We start from the raw sequence: 20,593 nt of genomic DNA, 5'->3' as shown, positions 1-20,593 counted from the left end.
TGTTCACTCACACTCCAGAAGGCAGAGACTCACAAGCTTGAGCTTGCCAAGGCAAAGTGCAAGATGGGAGTGCACAATGGATTTTGGGAAAATGCGCAAGGACAAACAATAAATTTGGGCTAGGTGACCTTCTAGAGATGGTATTTGGAGGAAGAGGAACTTGAGCTGGGCTGCAGAAACTGAGTGAACTTAGAAAGTCCAAGAGGACGGAAAATGACATTTGAGGTGGGGCAAGAAGTAGGAGCACAGAGACCAAGGTGAGTGAGCACCGGTGTGGTGAGGGGTTGTGAGAAGTCAATCCAAAGAGCAGTAGTCCGGACAGCTTTGTGGGATGGGGTAGCATCAACTTTTTGGCTAGTCCTGCCTCACTTCAATGTTGGGAGCTCTGCTAATAACAACGTTGTTCTCAAAGAACCAGAGGAGAATAGGTTCCAACCTGCAAAATTGATTTAAATATATAGATTTCAGAGATAACCCCTAGGGATTCCATGGGACTAGGGTGTGGATCAGAGTCAGTTTTGTTTTATTTTGTTAACCAGCAATCTTGAAGAACCACAGATTTTAGCCAGTCTTGTCTCCAAGAAAGAGCCCACTCAACTGCCCTGGCCAGTGTGGCTCAGTTGGTTGGAGCATTGTCCTATAGACCAAAGGTCACGGGTCTGACTCCCAGTCAGGGCACATGTCTGGGTTGAGGGTTTTGTCCCAGTCAGGGTGCATACAGGAGGCAACCAATCAGCGTTTCTCTCTCACATCACTGTTTCTGTCCCTGTGTCTCTCTCCCTTATGTCCCCTCTCTCTAGAGTTGGTGGGCATGTCCTCTGGTGGGGATGAAAAAAAAAACAAAAAGAAGAACCTACTCAACTCTCAGAAGTGAAAGTTTTCAAAGCTTCCATTTTAAAGATGTCCAGGAAAAATTACCCAGACTCCTTGGTGAAGCTGCTCTGAGAGGTCAAGTTCCCCTCAGGAGGGGAGTCTTCGAGGGGCAGTGGGGAGGGTAGGGACAGCCTTAAAAGCACAGCAACTCCAAGGGGCCACATTGGAACTAAAGACTGCATTACAGGGCATTTAAAATAGTTTCTCTGATTCCTTCCTTTACAGTTGAGTAAGGAGAAGTGACTCATCCAAGTTCACATGGCCACAACCCATAGACCTCTGCTGTTACTTCTCACTGCACACACACGCACACACGCACACACACAGGCACACGCACAGAGCTGATCTCTTCCCTCATTGTTGACTCCAGATCACCACCCCAAATGAAAGACAAGACAAAACCCTTTCTTTGGACCTTTTCATGCTATTATCATTAAACAATTTTACCGGAGAGCAGTTCTTCGTTGAAAAGCAGGCATTTATCTTCTGAGGGGTGTGTCCTTTGTTGTACTAGCTCAACATTTTCCAAAGGCTCTAGGAGATCCAGGGGAAGATAAACCTCAGCCTACAAGAGAGATGTGAGTGTTAATTAAAGGGGGAAAATTGAAATCTGTCAATGTTAGCCACCCCTGTGGGAAAAGAGTGGAAGGGAGTCTTATTTGCACTTGGAATTTCCTCCCGATGCTTGCAGGGCCTCCTCAGTGCTGGTCTCCCTGCCAAGTCACCACACGGCCTTCCTCTTTTCTTAAAGGACTCCTGCTCTTGATAGCGCCCTTCACCCACCCAGCTCAGGCATTCCAGTGTGATAGGATTTAGAAATCCCTCAGCTACAAAGGCATTATTCATTCCTCTTTCTGCTTGTGGCCAACATGGCCCGGTGTGTGACTCATATGTCTGACATGCTGGGCACCTCTCAGAGGCCTGGCACCTTGAAAGGGGAGAAAAGGCAGACCCTGGATATCAACAGGCAGATGATGAGGCTTTCCATTCTCCTGGGAGGCACCTTGTTATTCTCCAGCAATGCCTTCAGTCCCTCCCAACACGTACATGACCTCTCCACCCCCACCCCACGCCACTACCTTATAGGATGGAAAGAACCATGGAAGTTTGGGATTTTAAAGATTTTATTTATTTGTTTTAAGAGGGAGGGGAGGGAGGGAGAAAGAGTGGAGGAGAAACATCAATGTGAGAAAGAAAGATTAATCGGTTGCCTCTCCTACACACCCCAACCGAGGACTGAACACACAACCCAGGCATGTGCCCTGACTGGGAATCGAACCTGTGATCTCTTGCTTTGCAGGATGATGCCCAACCCACTGGGCCACACCAGTCAGGGCAGACATTTGGAATTTTAAAGGACATTCATCTAGCCCCATCATCGTGTAAATGAGGAGAATGGAGGTTCAAGAATTTCAAGTGATCCATTAAAGATCACACTCCTAATCAGTGGCAGCTAGGAAAGCAACCACGGGTCCCATGAGGTTAACAAAGAGCTATCTGTTCCGCAGTATCACTTGTGCACATTGCTTGGGTTTGGGTCTTGACTTTGCAATTGATTTCCTGTTTCTGAGGCTCCGCATGCTTCAGTGCCTCTGTCTGGAAAAGGAGACTTAAAACATCTACTCAACTCCCTTCACAGAGATGCTAGGAGAATCAAGTGACACCGTGAAAATGAGTGTTCTGAAAAGTGGAAAGCACTATTTTTTTAATTTTTATGACACTCTTCCCATCTCAGATTTATCTTCTAATCACCTCCAAAGCAGGATAGTGATTTTTTTTATGTAGTTTTAAAAAATAACCTCTCAGAAAGAAACTAAGACAGAAAGACGTATGCAAAGCTCATCTCGTAGACAGGCTGTTTTTTACTCGATGGAAATGCCCGGGGTGGGAATATTTTTAACAACAAGGTGGTTCACACGACAGAGGATATTGCTGGGGATTGTGGGGAAGAATTATCCCACAAGGACCATTAGTCACAACCGCGCCTTTCCTATGTAAAAAATTATCTTACATAAAAGAGAAAATATGGTCCTCATTTCTGAGCTGCTTTTAAGTTTGTGATAGAACCTGAGAGACACAAAGGGAAGTGTTCCACTGATCACAATCTTTACTCTAGAAACTAAGTCCTAGGGATTATCTGATGATGTCTGGTTGTTTTCTTCCCTTTCAGTCTGTAGGAAATAACTAAAGTTAGAAATGCAGATTCTGAAGAGGCACTCTGACAGACTTGCAGGGCCAGGGCAGTGCTACAATATCAAGTACAGGCTGTTCCCAAGTGATGCAAAGGTACACAGACCCCGCGCTTCTAAGTCCTGGGTCCCAGCGCCCCTCTCAAACCAACACCAGCCTCATAGCAGAAGAGTGGTGCACGCTTTTCAATAAGTAAATATATCTCAAGGCATTTGGTAAAACTAGGGTATATGATCCATTTATTTGAAACCAGAGTTTTATTATTTGCCCCTTGTAAGATTATTTTTTTCCTAAAGAAGAGTACTCATTCACTTCAACCATAGCCCTTGGGTATTTTGAAATCTTCTACTTATATTGGTTGTTACCTAACCTAATTTCCAATACCAATCTTCATCTGAAAGTAAATATTTGTGAATGTTAAAATTGACTTGGTTCCTCTGTGAGGCAAGCATACTCCAATACCAGCCTGGAGACGTAGGTGCCAATTTCGCAGAAAGAGGTTGGAACTTGGGGCTCCTGACCCAGAGGGCACATATTTTCCATGTCTACAAGCTGGGATTTGTCTTACATGATGTGCATTTGGCTGTGGGGTTACTGGGTGCTGACACATGACAAGGATTCAAGTCAATTTATTCCAAGAGCATCTGAAAAGCCCAGTACAGTGTCTTTTACAGAAAGCACATGTTCAGTAAATAATATGAGCTAACATATGTGAATGCTTACTCTGCAATAGGCACTGCGAAAAGGGCTTTTCTTGTGTTATCTAATCTACCTAACAAGTCAGTGATAAGAGTCATTATTAATAGTCGCACTTTATAATAGATGAAGAACTGAGGCACAAGAGGTTAAGTAAATTGCTCAAAAATCACACCGCTAATTAGTAGTGGACCTGAGGTCTCTAGCAGCCAGACTCTAAAGCCTATAGAAAGCGAAGTTTGTCTTAAAACTGCTGCACTATAGTGCCTCCCAGTCACTAAAAGACAACTTTCTCAGGATAGCTTTGCAAAGTTGGTTTGTGTCAGATCTGAGAAAGTTAGGTTATCCCTTAATAACTAAATGTCTCCAGCTCTCGGTGGCTTAACACAACAGATGTTTGCTTCATGCTGACTTATGTTTATTTCTGCTGAGAGCCCACTGGCCGGATCTAGTCATCCAGCCCCAGCCGAGCACTGGGGAATGCAGAGGAGCACGTGGAATATGGAGCCGGCAATGACAATCAAGCCCTTGTGACTTGGGCAAATGACTCCCTTTCTGAGCTGCAGTTTCCTTATTTCTCATGTGATGTAATTACACTATTGTCCCTCAAAGTCCAGGCCTGCATACTTTATGAATCTACCAATGAATGTCCCTTATAAAAAAACATGTACCAAAACTACACCAACACTCTCAGGAGGTATGGAAACATCTCTCAATGTGATGTGAGGCAAAGCTGCTCATGGCACAAGTCAAGTTTAATGTTTTGTTTGCATGGCAGGCTTGGGGAGACTGTTTGCCAACCTAACGGAATGAGGTCAGCAGTTCATGGCAACTTCCAGGCCTTAGAGATGTTGGGAGCTTTTTTTGTTGGTCTTTACACCTAATAAAAAACAATTTCCTCTTTTCAAAAGGCACATTTATTTTTCTGTTTTGGAAGATTAGTGGGTTTTAGTTTTTGTTTAGTTTCTGCCTTTAAAATTAAATGGACATTATCTTTTAAGTCCGAAGATGAGGGTAATAGAAAGGACATGCAGATTAGCCCCGGTCACAAAGCAAAACAAGAGCAGAGCAGTGCATGTAGCCCCTGCCTCGGATAAGCCGCCTCCCCAGGCAGGAAATCACTCTGGGATAAAAATCCGTGCCAATAGTCCATGATGAATGAGTGTTAATAGGCCCAAATGTAGATCTCATATCCTTTCAAACACACGAAAGAAAGGGGACCTGGGAGAGTCCATTTTGGCCCAATCTAGCACATAAAAATAAAAGTGCCAGTTGAGACCCAACTCTGAACCAACCCAGGGACAGTTCTGCTCCAGCTCTTCCTAGGATTAGAGCAACTTCACCTTTTCTGGAAATGGGATTGCAGGCAGGTAGGCCACGTGGGCCTTCCAGCTGTCAGCTGTCTCTAGACTGGAATATGAGCAGCTCACCGCAAGGCTGTGTCTATTCTGTTCTCATGCCCAGACCCTCACACAGGTCCCTCAAGAAACATTTGCACACACATGAGTCCAGCCTGAAAAGGAAAACTAGGATGGGCTACTGTCCTCATCCCCTCGCCTGGCTACATGAATAACTCCTGGTAGTCTAAAGGGCGAGCTGCTCATACCACTTCTTTTTTGCTCACCCCAGGTAACTTGTTGCCATCCTTGGAGCATCGTTCCCAGAGGTATGAGGGGTAGCCGGGCTAACCTAGCTGTCCCCTAGGGACGCTGACAATACCCCTAAAGTTTCACACTAGCAGAGTCTGAGGGCCCAGGACTCCTCCTTTCCGCAAATATTCCTGCTATGTAGCAGTGAGACCTCAGCTTATATCACTCTTTATGATGTGAAAGTGCTTCCTCAATATCCGGTATCTCATTTAAATCTTTATAACAAACCCTAGGAGCGGGGATGGGGTGGACAAAGATCATTACTCTCATTTAAGACGTGAGACCTACAGCTCAGAACATTTTGAGTGGCAAGCTGGGCTGCCTGACATTCACGACCCCCGAATACTGCAGCTAGAATAGCAATGGGGCTGTTCTTGCCCCAAATCCAAGTTCCCCTGGGCATTCACAAAGAGCCTCAGCTGGACTTTCCCCTGCAGTGTGCACAAGAACCCCAAAAGCTAAGTTAGTGTACAAGTCCATAAACAGAGGCCCTATTTCTCATGTCAGGGAGAGGGCTGCCTGGAAGTGACTATGGGAATAAAGAAAACTGAAGTCAGAGCAATCCAGACCCTGCTCCCCTCCAGCCCTTGTACAGGGAGATGCTCTCATGGCTTGATGACGACCCTGGCGGGAGGTCCAGCCAATACCAGTCCCCCTCTGGCTCATCCAGGTCATAAGAGACCATTTTACTGGGAGAAATGTAAGTTCATGGTCAGGAGTCAGATGCTCAAGGATTCTGGTGGTCAACAGTCTAGTCTCCCAAGTACCCGTGCTTTCAAAACCCCAGGGAGCGTTGGATCACAGGTTTGACTGGTGACAACTGCCCAAGGAGCCCCCACAGGCCTTGGAGCTCCCGTTCCCCACACAAGTCCACTCACCCCCACAGGACAGTCACAGAGCCAGCCCAGAGCACACAGGCAACCACTGCACCTGCTCCAACATGGGGGGAAAGACCCACCTGAGAAAAGCAGAGGCTACTGCACTGACTGAAAACTAATTATCTAGACTATGGTTCTCTGGAAAGCACAGTTAGAGTGGACAGGCACAGGAATGTTTCTTTCTACTTGAAATGTTACAGCTCACAAGGGTACACACAGGTATCATCTCATCAGATCCCACAGCGCAGTGGAGTGCAGGAAGAATTTTCTCCATTTTTTTACTTTTTAAATCTTTACCCAAGGATATGTTTATTGATTTTAGAGAGAGAGCAAGGAAAAGAGAGAGAGAGACAAACATTGATGGGAGAGAGAAGTGTTGCTCTGTTGCCTCCTTTATGTGCCCTGACTGGGAATCAAATCTGCAGACTTTTGGTGTATGGCCAATGCTCCACCCAACTGAGCCACCTGGCTAGGGAAGCTGTCTCCATTTTAGAAGCAAGAAAATAGGGACCAGAAAGATACGCCGGCCCCGGGTTTCATAGTGAAGCTGGAGCTAGAGCCAGAGTCTCTCAGCTCTCCCTTCAGTCCCCCTTTTCTCATTTATCACTCATCGATTTATCCATTCCACAGGAAGAGGCTGAGATCCATGTAAGAGGTCCCCGCAGCACACAGACCTCCCAAAGACCTGGCTGCCCGCAGGCAGAGGTTCTAGCTTTGCAGCCGGCAGTGGGTGAGAATGTTCAGTTATGCGGCTGGGAGACTGAAATACTGGCTTCTTCTTGCCATCTCTGCTCTCCTCCCTTTATTCAACCTTCTTCTGAAAAGGGCTTAACATTCAGGAAATCTTTTACCAAGATAAAACAGGCACTATCAACCAAGGACTAAATCTAATACAGCACTATTTCTCTCTTTTTTTTTTCCATGTGATCTGATATCAAGCATAGCATTTAGCCTTTCTGTTGTCTACTTTCAGCTGCAAAATGAAGAAAACTTATCACCAAGAATTAAATATGAACGAGAAGCTGATATCCAGTCAGTCCTCTCTAATGTAAGTGGCATTAACTATTAAGATACTGAAATATTTCCCAAATGGTTCAGAAAAATAAAAGCCTGGTAAAAAGCCACTGCTCTGACCTCCCCCTGAGTCACCCACACTTCCCTTGGTCTGGCAAGTAAAAGGTTAACCCCTGGGCCAAGGCACACTCAGGAACCTGCTCCAACACAAAGGTCCATCCTTTCTGACTGGCTGATCCCTGGGCATAGGGGCTACAAAAAAATCAGCATCAGCACCTTATAAAGCAGAAAAGCCAAATCTAAGAGGAAGAAGCAGCTCAGAGCTCAGCAAGGTAGTTGCTAAATTGCTGAACTGTAATAAAATCCTGGGTCATAAAGTCATTTCCAGAAAACCACAAAAGCTTTTTTCTTTAAACATGTCACTTACCCCATACAGAAACATTTGACTACCCCCTATTTCCTGTTTTGTTTTTAGCTTCTCTGCCTGCCTTTCAGGGCTCATCTCAGCTTGGTCTCCCCACCCCCATGAGTCCAAAATGGAAGATCCCTCACTGTTGCTGGGCTAATTCCCACACAGACCACCCTCAGCCCCATCCCTGAGCCGCACTCACATCCTTTCTGGGTCTGCAGTGTCCTCCCAAGTCCTTCAAGGTGAAGCTCATGTCCTTCCTATCCAAGAAGCTTTGCCCTGCCACTCCAGCTCTCACTGGTTCTTCTCTCTTCTGAGTTCCTACAGCACCTATTATGTGGAAACCTTCTGTCCAGAAGGTATCCAGCTATGTAATATGAAAGATAGAGACACTTATTGAAGAAAATACAAGAAAATTGTACATAGGGCAATGACACCTCAGTCCCCTTCAAAGTAGGCTCCTTGGGACCTCACACAGTTCTACTAATCGCCATCAGCTGTCCCATTATATTTTCCTGAATCTCACTGACAATCTGAAACCTCTTTCCTCTCAAAGGTGATTTTAGTGTTGGTAAAAGCCAGAAGTCTCAGGGTGCCAAATTTGGGCTGTAGGGGGGTTGAGTCACTTGAGTTATTTGATGTTGTGCCAAAAAACTCTTCACGAGACATGATGCATGAGCAGGCATGTTGTCATGATGAAGCTGCCAGTCACCAGCTGCCCATAGCTAAGGCCTTCTGAGTCATCCGGATAGTTTCCACAGAGGAGAATTCAAGCTTAATGCAAAATTTGATGCAGATTTGTTGCTCTACATGCTCATCATTTTGAATGTGACAGCCACGCAGTACACATGCTCACTCAACGGCGTCTACCACCCCCAAAGACTAGTACAGTGAAGTCATCATTGTTCATATATGTGCATTCCAGTCCACTTCCCTTGGCTGCCAGTCTACGTGGATGTCATACAAACCATTCTCATTATACTAATGTTACTGAGAAAGGGGGCCTCATTTATGTGGTGCCTTGGTGTAAGACTCAATTATCAGTGTTGAGAAAAACAGGTCTTCATTTATAATATTTCAACCTTGAGGGGCTGGGAGCACTCCAGCTTGGAGCCCTGTTCTTCCATGAGACCCAGCCCTTCCTTTGTTCCCCAAAAGGCTATAAACCAAAACCAAACCAAATAGTTCCCCATCCCTTATCTGTCAGCTCTCTCCTTCAGTATCTGGGGTACATTGTTATCAGCCTGTATATAATAGTCCAGAAAAGCATGTGCCATGTTACACTGGATCATGGCGACATCCAAGAAAGGAACAGGTCCTAAGAAAGTCTTCCTCACATGTCCCAAGTTCCAAGAGTCTAGAGGCGACATCCAAGAAAGGAACAGGTCCTATGAAAGTCTTCCTCACATGTCCCAAGTTCCAAGAGTCTAGAGAGAGTCAAGGTCTGCAAGGCGGAGTCCTTGGCAGCGTCAGAATCAGCCGGAGCAGGCACGGTCAAAGCAGCAGCATGCCTGCTTTCTTACTGGCCTAGGCTACAGGGCTGGATCATCCCTATGAACTGCATAGCTGCTTCTTCCTTCTCACCATGAACCAGCTTCACTACAAACTACATAGCTGCCACACCATGGCTCTCTTACACACCAGACCTCATGGACGGCTAGTGGGGTCCCTCTGCAGCCTTTCAAACCATTTGGCCCAGTGCCCAAATGGCTGCCGCCTTTCATTTAAATCCTAACTGCAGCCCATGACACAGTGTGTATGGTAACCAGTCATGACCACCTGCAGAAATCTCATGCAGGCCCTGTGAGCACTGTCACAGCTCTATGGTCAAAGTTCCTCCCATTTCTCTGGTGCCAGGCAGTGGCCACAACTATCTGCATAACTAAGAAACTAGCTACCAGCCATAGATATGCAAAGTACCTTAAAAGCTTTATTATCTCCTTCCTCCTTCCCCAAAACTATAGGCTGTGGGGAATTTGGGGATTCCTGCCCCACCTTGTTACACTAACAATGGCTGAACTTTTTCCGGATAGACCCGGTAAGCTTCCACTGCCACGTGTTTTCTCTTATTTCATGCATGTTGATCAATTCTTCTCAGTTACACCAGAAGGTCAAGAACCAATCCTGAGCCTTCTCCTAAACCCCAGAGCACTGGCATAATGCTTACAACCTATAAATGGCATGCTGACTGCTTGTCATTGAAGCAACGGGTGCCTCTGACTTCATAATCTACAAAGGACCCCAGCCAATCTGCTTCCACGAGTCTATTGGAGGCCCATTTTGGAAGACACAGTGGGCATTTTCTAAATCTGAGGGCATACTCGTGCACATAGATAATGCTACTCCAATCCCACAAACTGCTGGAAGACACTAAAACCTGCTTTTTAAAAAAAAACAGAAGTTACAAAACCCACCAGCATAAACTCATAGACTACGCCACTGCTCTGGGGGAGAAATACTAAGACCTGCCTTTTGTATTCCTGACAAAATAATTAGCTCCTCATTTGCACCTTCCCACAAAGAAGGGGGTTGGGGAGGGGGCTGAATTTCTTTCTTTCTTCTTTTTCTTTTAATCCAGAAAGCCTCAAATGAGTAAAAGTCTCTTCTGTAGAAAAGAAAGTGAAACCCAAGACTGCACACTTCCCTTTATAAAGGTTTGTGTTTATTCTCAGCAGGCCTAACAAGGAAAAGATGACAGGCCAGATTAAGTTCAAGTTGATGGTCTCAGAAAGTCAAACAATAATAATAAGGGCACACCTTTAAGACAGCAAATCTTAAAACGAAAGGTAGGGGGGCAGTTACGGACAGCAGGAGGTGAACAAACACAGTCACCGCACGTGTGTAAGGTGTCCTTAGAAATGGAGAAATCAAGGTGAGCCTCATTAGAAGAATCGGGGAAGCCTGTCAAAAGGCAGCCTCCTGCCCCCCACCCTCCACCAGGGACTCTGAAGGGAGGCCCAGAAATCTGCAATTTTAACAAGTTCCCCAGAACAACACTCTTTGAGGAATACTTTTAGAAGCAGAAACAATAAAAAGGTATTGTCAGCATAAAAAATTTCCAAATCTGTAAGAATTTTTTAGTTTATTTGAGCCAAACTGATGACAGTTGCTGGGAAGCAAAACCTCAAAAGATTGAGAAAATGCTCCGGAAAATGGCATTTTTGTCCCTTATTTTATATATTACAATCCAAAGAGAAGGCATAAGGGGGTTACGTGAAATCCGTTGGTGATAGATTAGAAAGGTGGGAAAAAGCAGAGGGTGAGGGGAACCTCTGGGATTGGATAAAGAACAAAATGATAGACACGGACTTCTTTTACACAGGTGGGTGCAGGGTAGTTAGCATGCAACAATTAACATGATCACAATAACAATAAGGGGATTTGTGCCCCACCCCTCCGGTGCAGTGCCTGTACTTACAGGGGTCCAGAAAAAGGAAATTTGACATTCCAAAGGTATGTTATCTTACATGCAAAAAGACAATAGACAGTCTCAGTGAAGGTAAAGACTGACCTTTGCCATGAAAGGTTCTAGCCCAGAACATGCCTGCCTGTCATGACCTGCCTTTAGTTAGAAAGTTTTAGTTTCAGACCATCCTCTGTGGTTACTTTTGGTCTCCGAGTTCGCAAGGCCGCCATGCAGGCCTCCCCTGAGCTTGTCCGGTGTAGTATGTAGCCCCTTTCATCCACAGTATGGAGGCTTCATATTGCAAAGAATGCTGAAGTAGTCAGAGAATTTAAGAGTCCAAGTTACCCACAGACAGGTATTAACAAGATAATTCACATATTTGCATATAGACAGGACTGGTTTTCAAAAGGAGCACACCTGAGTGAGCACCAGGATACCAGTATTTGTTCAGCTTTATGCCAGTGCTCTGGGGTTTAGGAGAAGGCTCGGTGTTGGTTCTTGACCTTCTGGTGTAACTGAGGAGAATCACTCAACAGGCATGAAATAAGGAAACAACATGGGGCAGTGGAAGCTTATATCATCCAAATAGTAGGTGTTGTAGGAACTCAGGAGAGCAACCAATAAGAGCTGGAGCAGCAGGACAAAGCTTCTTGCACAAGATGGACATGAACTTCATCTTGAAGGACTTGGGAGGACACTGCAGACCCAGGAAGGACATGAGCAAGGCTCGGGGATGGGGCTGAGGGAGGTCTGTGTGGGAGTTAGCCCAGCAATCTAGTGTTCGCTCTGGTTGGCCAGGGCCTGTGCTGTGCCAGCTGTTACCTATTGTGCTTGTCACGCCTGCGTGGATATGTTAAAGGCAGCTGAATATCGACCACCATAGATCTCAAAAATATTTAAGAGACTATCCTTGTACAAATGACAGATTCATAAATATGCACGGCAGAAGAGTTTATGCAAATGAAACATTTGGAAGCTATTTAAATGTTCAAAGATTTTTGTTTCTTTGTATTGTGGCTCTAACGGAAATGTTTGATGACTTGTGAAAAGTAGAAGAAGGCAGAGTATGTGACAATGTTTCTGTCTAAAATGCCGAAGTCTGTCTGGCAAGATGGAAATTCAGAGGTGCTTGTTATAATATCATAACCAAGCCTATCCTGTATCATAGCAGCTTCCCAGACCATGAAGAGAAAAAGACTGGAAGGAAGTGTTAATAGTGATTGCCTCTCTGAGTTAGGACTTAAGGTCTTTAATTTCTGGCTCTTTATACTTTTTGTACTTCCAAGTTTATTTTACTAAATTTTTTTATTTATAATTTAAATTCTTTTAAAAAAATCAGATGCTGTTAAACCACTTGCTTTAAAAAAAATAGAGTGGAATTTTAAAAAGTATAACTTGTTTATGTGCAAATCACATGTCATTATGTTACAGAACCCCTGGGTTGCTCCAACTGAAACAAACCCATGGGCTCTTTAGTTAGGGGCCCAATTGCCCGCCGCCAAAATTATAACTCTCAATACCAGAGTTTAGTGAAAAGAAAAAGAATTGTTTATTTAACAGTTATATAAATCTAATTATTTGTGGACTTCTGCTGTTAATTAAGTCTTATGTTCTTTAAAACACTCATAAACACATATCCTTGCCTCCCCCGACCAAACCAGGCTAGTTTTAGAAAAGTTAGAGATACCATTTCCCTACTTTCTAAACACAGTTCATCTTTACCAGTAGCTGCCAATCATCCAATTCTAATAGGGGAGGTCTGTGTTAAGGTGCTCGCCAGTTTTTAATCCAGAACCTCGTGGATTCTTAGCCTTCTTGTAAACTGCATGGTTAGTCCTTTGTAATCCACATGGAGAGCCTTCCATTTCAAAGCAGCAAGGTAAGTCCCTTCCTTAAAAACCACATAGTCAATTCCCATTAAATCCGCATGTTCAGCCTCATTAAAAGGTCTGCCGCTTATTTTAAAATCCCTAACTGCATCCTGTGATGCAGTGGGCATGGCACTCAGTTCTGACCATTCACAGAACCTCACGCAGGCTCTGTGTGCCTTTTCCATACCATCCCCTGGTCCAAGACCCCTCCCATCTACCTGAGGCCTTAGATGCATTAAAGCCATTTTGCATAACAAAGACACCAGCCACCAGCCTCAGGCATGTGAAAGTATCCTGAAAGCTGTTTCCTTCTTCCCATCCCCCAGCCCCAAGCTCTGGGGTTTTTTTTTTGGACACCCCTGTTTCTGTAACAATTATACTAGTTTGAATCTCAATTTTAAGACATTCTTATTTAAATTTAGTGCAAATTTCTGCTCCATATCACAAATATGAGGAAATACCTTCCCAGAAAACTTCCTGAGATGCCTATAAAATTTTGATTTGCTAAGGAATGCTAAAAGAACTAGTTATGTATAATGTCCAAAATATTTTCATCAACTTCTAACCTGAAAAAGAATTCAGAAACATTCAACATTTTAAAAGGCAGCTACAAATCTATACTTTGAAAAATAAAGTGACATGAAGTACATACTTATTATTATTAGAAACTTTCTATCCACTCTTTTTCTCCTGTGAGATGCACAAGAGAAAAGAAAGAGAAACAGGGACAGGTTCCGGAAAGCAGAAACTACAACATTGGGTAGTTCACTCTAGGAGCAAGCTGTTCAAAAAGGTGGTAGCCAGATTCTTTACAAAGATCTCAGCCAGGTCACATGGTTAGTAAGAGGTCAGTTGCTGGCAATAGTCCACTACTACTGAACATGCACACTTATCTTCCTAGCTCAAGACGAGTAGTGGGTCTTCAATTCTCCTTGGCAATATTTTTTTAATTTATTGTTTTAATTGAGATATAATTGACACATAACATTGTATTGATTTGAGGTGTACAACAAATGATTTGATATATGTATACATTGTGAAATGATTAGCACCACGAGCTTAGTTAACATCCATCACCACACAGTTAGTTGCACATTGTGTGCATGTGTATAATGAGAGCTTTTGAGATCTAATCTCTTAGCAACTTTCAAATGCATAATACAGTACCATTAACTATAGTCTCCATGCTATACATTAAGTACATCAAAGTAAGCTTTTAAAGTGGAGAGTGGGTCTGAGAGCACTTTTTGGGGAGTGGCAGGGGCGTGTTTGGGTGTCTTAACCATTCCTTTTTCAGTACTTTTTATTCTATTTATCCAGATTCTCCATGAAGAATAGATTTCCTAAGAAACTAACATGGCAGACTAGCCTTCTTTAACTATCAAAACTCTCCAATGATTCAGGCAGAAGTAATTAGCTTTGACTGATGAGGCAAATTGCACTCACATCATTTATTTCAATACATTTGTATTGAGCACTTGGGTTATCTGTGCAGATAACCTGTCCCTGGGAAGATTTATAAATTGTTGGTCCTTCCAAGTATACTTTAGTTTACACAGAGTACATTCATACAAATGATTTAAGAAATGCCTTATTACCTGGCAGATGAATCAGTAAGTATTCATGGGATGGGGTGAGGGGAGGGAGATGCAGGTGTCCCTGCACCATGGAACGTGCCAGTTTGTGATGACTCTTGAGCAAGGAGACTGGCCGGTTAAAGGCACCAAGCAGGAATGCAGAGAGACATTGTGTTGTTGGAGGCAAGCTTTCCTACCTCATAATTAGACACCCCACGTGACCATAATTATTCAAGAAGGTAGGTTCTCCTTGAAGCCTTATCTTCCTCTCTCCTACCTAGAAATTTCTAGAACATCAAGTGATAAGGCACTTCATAGATTCACCACCAAGGACACCATGATCAGTAGTAGTGGCAGAACTAACAGGAGTATTTTAATTCAGATAGGGTGATAATCTAACAGATGATTTGGGTCAGACTCACCAGGGATGTTCAAGAAATGATGTCCTAGACAGACACTCACAGCCACTGGGCAACAGGCAATAACACTGCCACATGATCACATGATTATGACCTAATTCAACAAAAACCAAAAAATCTTATTGCTTTATTTAGCCTGTGTGGCCATCTCACAGGTGAATTATGATTTTTAAGAGTAATATTTAAATATTGAAATGATCTTATGGATCTGTAAGCATCTTAGAGCTCAGGCTAAATGTCATTTACTAGTCTAAGTTCATCATTTTAGGGTTGAGCCAATTGTCCAAGGTCACATACCTAGTAAGCAAGCCAGGTCCTCAACTCTTCATCCGGTGCTTTTTCTGCTATACCACAACCACACAGGAAACATGAGCACTCAAAGAAACTGCCAATTCAAATGAATCCACCTCGGTCTTACAGCGCTCATCAGTCAACCTTTGGAACCTTCTTTGGATAGCAAAATAATCCTAAAGAAACAGACCTCCAGTGAAGACTTGTCCACAGGTATGCCAGAAAATTCTGGGGAAACGGACCAAAGTACATCTGACCTTCAACTGGTCTGACCCCACGGGGAATGGTGGACTCCAGAACTCTGCTTTGCTGTTATTAAACCTAACACAGTGTGTTGGCCAGGGTGCCTACAAATGTCTGCAACTGCAGCCACCTCTATATTGTCAGTGCCCTCACCCCAGTTGTAGCCCTCACAAAGGACCAACGTTCCAACACCCAGCTAAAGCTGCAGGAAGCAGTTGTGTCCAAGCCAGGAAAACTTTGTAACAGCTCATTAACCCTTCATATCAGTCCAGGGTCACAAAGTGAGATTTGGGGGTGAGAAGGTAATACTCCATATTTCAGGCTCAGTACTTTCATTCTTTATATAAACTTTCAAAATCAGCACTTGTCAGACCCTCAGCATAAGGGTCACTTTAGAAAGAAGATGCAAACTGATATGTGGGGGTTACCTTTGTAGGTGGGGTATGGGTAATGCTTTCTGTTTTTGTAGGGTTTTGTTTTGGGGGTTTTGATAGATGAGAAAAAAGGGAGAGGAGCAGAGAGGAAATAGAGGAAAGGCCTTGAAGGAGTTAGAGGCATACTCATGGACAGTTTGTGCCTTAAGATATACAGGAATTAACTTGCATAATATGACCCAGGCATGGGTCAGTTTGTATCTGTGATTATGATTAAATGAGGTGTCAATTTTGGCCTCACTGCATATTGAAAAGTGATTCTTCATTCAAATCAATAGCAAAAATACAAACAATCCCACTTAAAAGTGGACAAAGGAACTGAATAGACAAATTTCAAAGAAGACATGCAAATGACCAACAGGTACATGACAAGATGCTCAATACTACTAATTAGAAAAATCCAAATCAAAACCACAGTGAGATACCTCCTCACACAGGTCAGAATGGCCATCATTTAACAAATCAACAAACAACAAGTATTGGCAAGGATGTGGAGGAAAGGGAGCCCCTGTGCACTGCTGGTAGGAACGCAGACTGGTGCAGCCACTGTGGAAGACAGCATGATTTCCTCAAAAAATTAAAAATGGAACTTCCTTATGACCCAGCAAACCCACTTCTGAATATACAGCCAAAGGAACTGAAAACAGGACATCAAAAAGCTATCTGCATACCCATGTTCAATGCATTCCTCACAATAGTAAAGACAAGGAAAAAACCTAAGTGTCCACAAGAGGCAAATGGATAAAGAAAAATGCGGTAATGGAATATTATTCGTCCATAAGAAAGAAGGAAACCCTGTCATTTGCAACAATGTGGATGGACCTAAAGGGCATTATGCTAAGTGAACTAAATCAGGCAGAGGAAGACAGATACTGCATGGTATCACTTATTGTTGGAATCTAAAAAGAGAGAGAGAGAAAGAGAGAGAGAGTGTAAGAGTGGTTGTCAAGGGTTGGGGGTGGGGGAAACAGAGAGGTTAGCAAAGGGTACAAACTTTCAGCTATAAGATAAATAAGGTTGTCTAATTTTAAAACATGGATCTAATGCAAAACATAGTGACTATAGTTATACACTACATTATGTAATTCAAATTTGCTAAGTGAGTAAAATTAAATAGTCTTGCCCCCCCCCAAAAAAAAGCAGAAAGAAAGTTATGTAAGGTGATGGATGTGTTAATTAACTAGATGAGGGGAATCCTTTCACAATATATATGCATATACAGTGGGATAGCAAGACCCACATGCTGTCTAAACTAACCAGACATGATCAGAGATCACAACAGGAAAGCAAGAGCCCCATGCTGCCTAAATTCACCATGAAGGAAGCAGCTCCTTTCTCTGAGCTGAGGTCCCACCACCCCCAGGCAGAGAAACTCTGGGATTGTCCACTGTAAAACTGTGAAGGCAGGATTTGAAGTTCATCTCAAATGAACTCTGAGCTGAAGCTTGTATTTTCATAATAAGCCAAAAAAAAAATCACAGGTCACATTTTTTTTTTTTAAATCACTACTTGCAGTATGAAGAGGGGCATAGAGAATATGTGTGGGGCCCTAGAAAAAAAAATGGCTCTTATCATAGAAGAACTAGTCATATTAACTGGAAAGCTATGAAATTACCCAATAGATCTGCCTTTTGAGAGTGTCCAATAACCACCACTTCAAATAAAAGAAGATGGAAACTAGACTTACAGTGCTGAGCCCAACAGAGTATGTACCAGATGTTGAATTATAACGTTACATACCTGAAGCTTACATGTTACACACCAATGTTACAAACCAATGTTACCTCAACTTTAAAAATAAATAAAAGTAAGTAAATAAAGAAAGTTTTTATGAGAAATTGCCATAAATATAAGGTTGGTGCAAAAATAACGTCCGATTTCAAGGTCTATTTTAAAAATGAAAAAGCCCATGATTATGAAAATATTGATTCATTAACATAACTTCCCTTGCTTTCTAGAACCTCATTCCATCTGTCATCTGGCTTATAAATGCCATACTTGTAAAATTCTTTAGCTTTTGAAGCAAAATATAAATTCAGCTCATTTTCAACCTCTTCTCTTAATGTCAACCTAAGACCATCAAAACAGTTGTGTACTCCCCAAAACAAGTGATAATCAGAAGGAGCAAGGTCAGGAGAATATGGAGGAAGAAGCAATATTTCCCAGCCAAGCTCTTTCAAGAAATTTTTGTTGAGTTGAGTTGTGTGAGGATGAGCATTATTGTGATGGAAGATGACACCCTTTCTGTTGACTAAGGGTTGCTTTTGGTTCAAAGCTGCTTGCAAATGACAGTTGTTCACAGTAAAGATTAGCAGTAATTGTTTGATTGTTGTCTAACAGTTCGTAATGGACAATTCCTTTCATATCCCACCATACACTCAACACGATATTTGGATGAAGTCCTCCTCTTGGTTGTTGAATTCTTTCCTCCTCAACTGATCCACAATCAGCAGTGTATACTGTTATGGTAAGGGATCCACTTCTCAGTAACAAGCCTACCTAAAAATGGTGCCTGAAGGTATCGCGAAAGCAATGATTCACAGCAAGCAACACGCTGTTGCAGATTCTCTGGAGACAGTTCGTGTGCGACCCATTTTCCAACTACTTAAATCTTTCCGATCATTTTCAGTTGGCAAGTTCCCTAGAGGTAATGGTGGGGTTTTCTGTGACAACAGCTTCCAACACTTCAGAATCAAGTTTTTTTGAACGACCCTCTTTTGGCTCATTTTTTAAACTGAAATCCCCACTTCAGAAACAGGAAAACCACCTCCTACAACTTCTTTCAGTCACTGCATCATCCCCATAAGCGCTCTAAATAGACTTTGCTGCTGTTTTTCATTGGCACCTTTATGAAACTCATAGAGTAAAACATTTCTAGTGTGGTCTTTAGATCGGACAAACATGGGTGCAAATATTGCAGACAATTATGAACAGTACTTCGATAATCTGAAAAAATAAGGTATAAATTAGTCACTGCGACCTCAGGAAATTATAAGAAGAGGCACAAATTTAATAAATACTATCTAAAACTTTTTAAAAAGTTGGACATTACTTTTGCACCAACCTGATATGTAGTAGGTACAAAGTTTAACTGAAAACTACATCATGCAACATCATTCACCAGGCTGAGCGAGCTGCATGAGGCTCCAGTTTATGGGATAAGGTGCCGTCAGGATGAGAGCAGGAGAAGCCAACCTACCACAAGTTTAAGATCACAGGCAAACACCAGGAGATGCGCCAGTTAGGGAAGGGCACAAGCAAAGGCCCAGACACCAGGGTTCACTTCTGGTTTCTGAAGCTGGTACTTGAGCCTCAAAACTCATAGGTGTGACCTCCAGGAATCCACTCCCTACATCCAATGTTATGAATCTAACCTGTGTTGGTTAAAGTTATGTGTCAATACAACTGAGTCAGGGAATGCCCAGACACCAGGTTAAACGTTATTCATTATTGTGTCTCTGAGGGTGTTTTCAGAAAAAAATTAGACTGACTGAAGCAGATTGTCCCCCGCAATGTGGGTGGACCTCATCCTATCTGAAGAGAGCCCCCCCCAAAAAAACGGTGAAAGAAGACAAAATTGACTATTTTCTGCCTCTCAGTTCTAGCTGAGGGAGGCGTCTCCTCCCCTCATGTGGGATATTGTGCCATCAGTCCTCCAGTTCTAAGGCCTTTGGGCTTGGACTAGAATTCACACCAGCTGTTCCTTTGTTTCACAGGCTTCTAAGCTTGGACTGAACGATTACACTGGCTTTCCCGAGTCTCCAACTTATAGAGAAGAGTTCCTGGAACTTCTCAGTGTTCATAATTGCATGAGCCAATCCCTCATAATATACTAAATCAATCTCTTTCTCTCTCTCTCTCTCTCTCTCTCTCTCTCTCTCTCTCTCTCTCTCTCTCTCTCTCTCTCTCTCTCTCTCTTTCTCTCTCTCTCTCCCTCACCTCCCTTCCCTCATCCCCCCCTCTCTCCATATGTGTATACAGCTGACCCTTGAACAACTCAGAATTGAACTGTGCAAGTCTACTTATAGGTGAATATTTTTTTCAATTGATCCACAATGGTCAAAACTGTGTTTTTCAAGAGTCAACTCCAAGGTTGAGAGTCCATGTACATGGAGGGATGCTTGTAGTTAAATGTGAATTTTCAACTGTGCAAGAGGTAGACACCCCTAACCCCCACATTGTTCAAATATCAGCTGTGTGTAGCTAGATAGACAGATAGATGGTTCTATATAGATGGAGAGAGATAGATAGATAGATAGATAGATAGATAGATAGATAGATAGATAGATAGACAGATATAGAGAGACAGACAATCTCCATGCCATCAGCTCTGCTTCTCTGCAGACTCTGATACACCTTCCCAAAGTAAACTACAAAACACTACATTTCCCAGACTGCCTTGTAGCATAGTTACAGGCAAGTGATCAATCTGATCTACATAAAACTTGGATGCAGAAGGGGGCTGCCGGTGTGGGGGCTGACTGCAGGCAGATAGATTGGGGGACAAGAGTGGGGTGGAGGTATCTGGTGCTGGGACAGGTATGAGGGAGCTTTTGATACAGTCTGATCTGTGCCAGGTGGAGGGTGGAGGCAGCACTGGTGTTTTTCCTGGAATGGCTCCATGGTGTCGCTCCTAGCTGCAT

The sequence above is a fragment of the Furipterus horrens genome, unplaced genomic scaffold (assembly GCF_987537825.1).
Source record: "Furipterus horrens unplaced genomic scaffold, mFurHor1.1.pri manual_scaffold_10, whole genome shotgun sequence".
Lineage (NCBI taxonomy): Eukaryota > Metazoa > Chordata > Mammalia > Chiroptera > Furipteridae > Furipterus > Furipterus horrens.
This window is presented reverse-complemented; position numbering follows the sequence as displayed.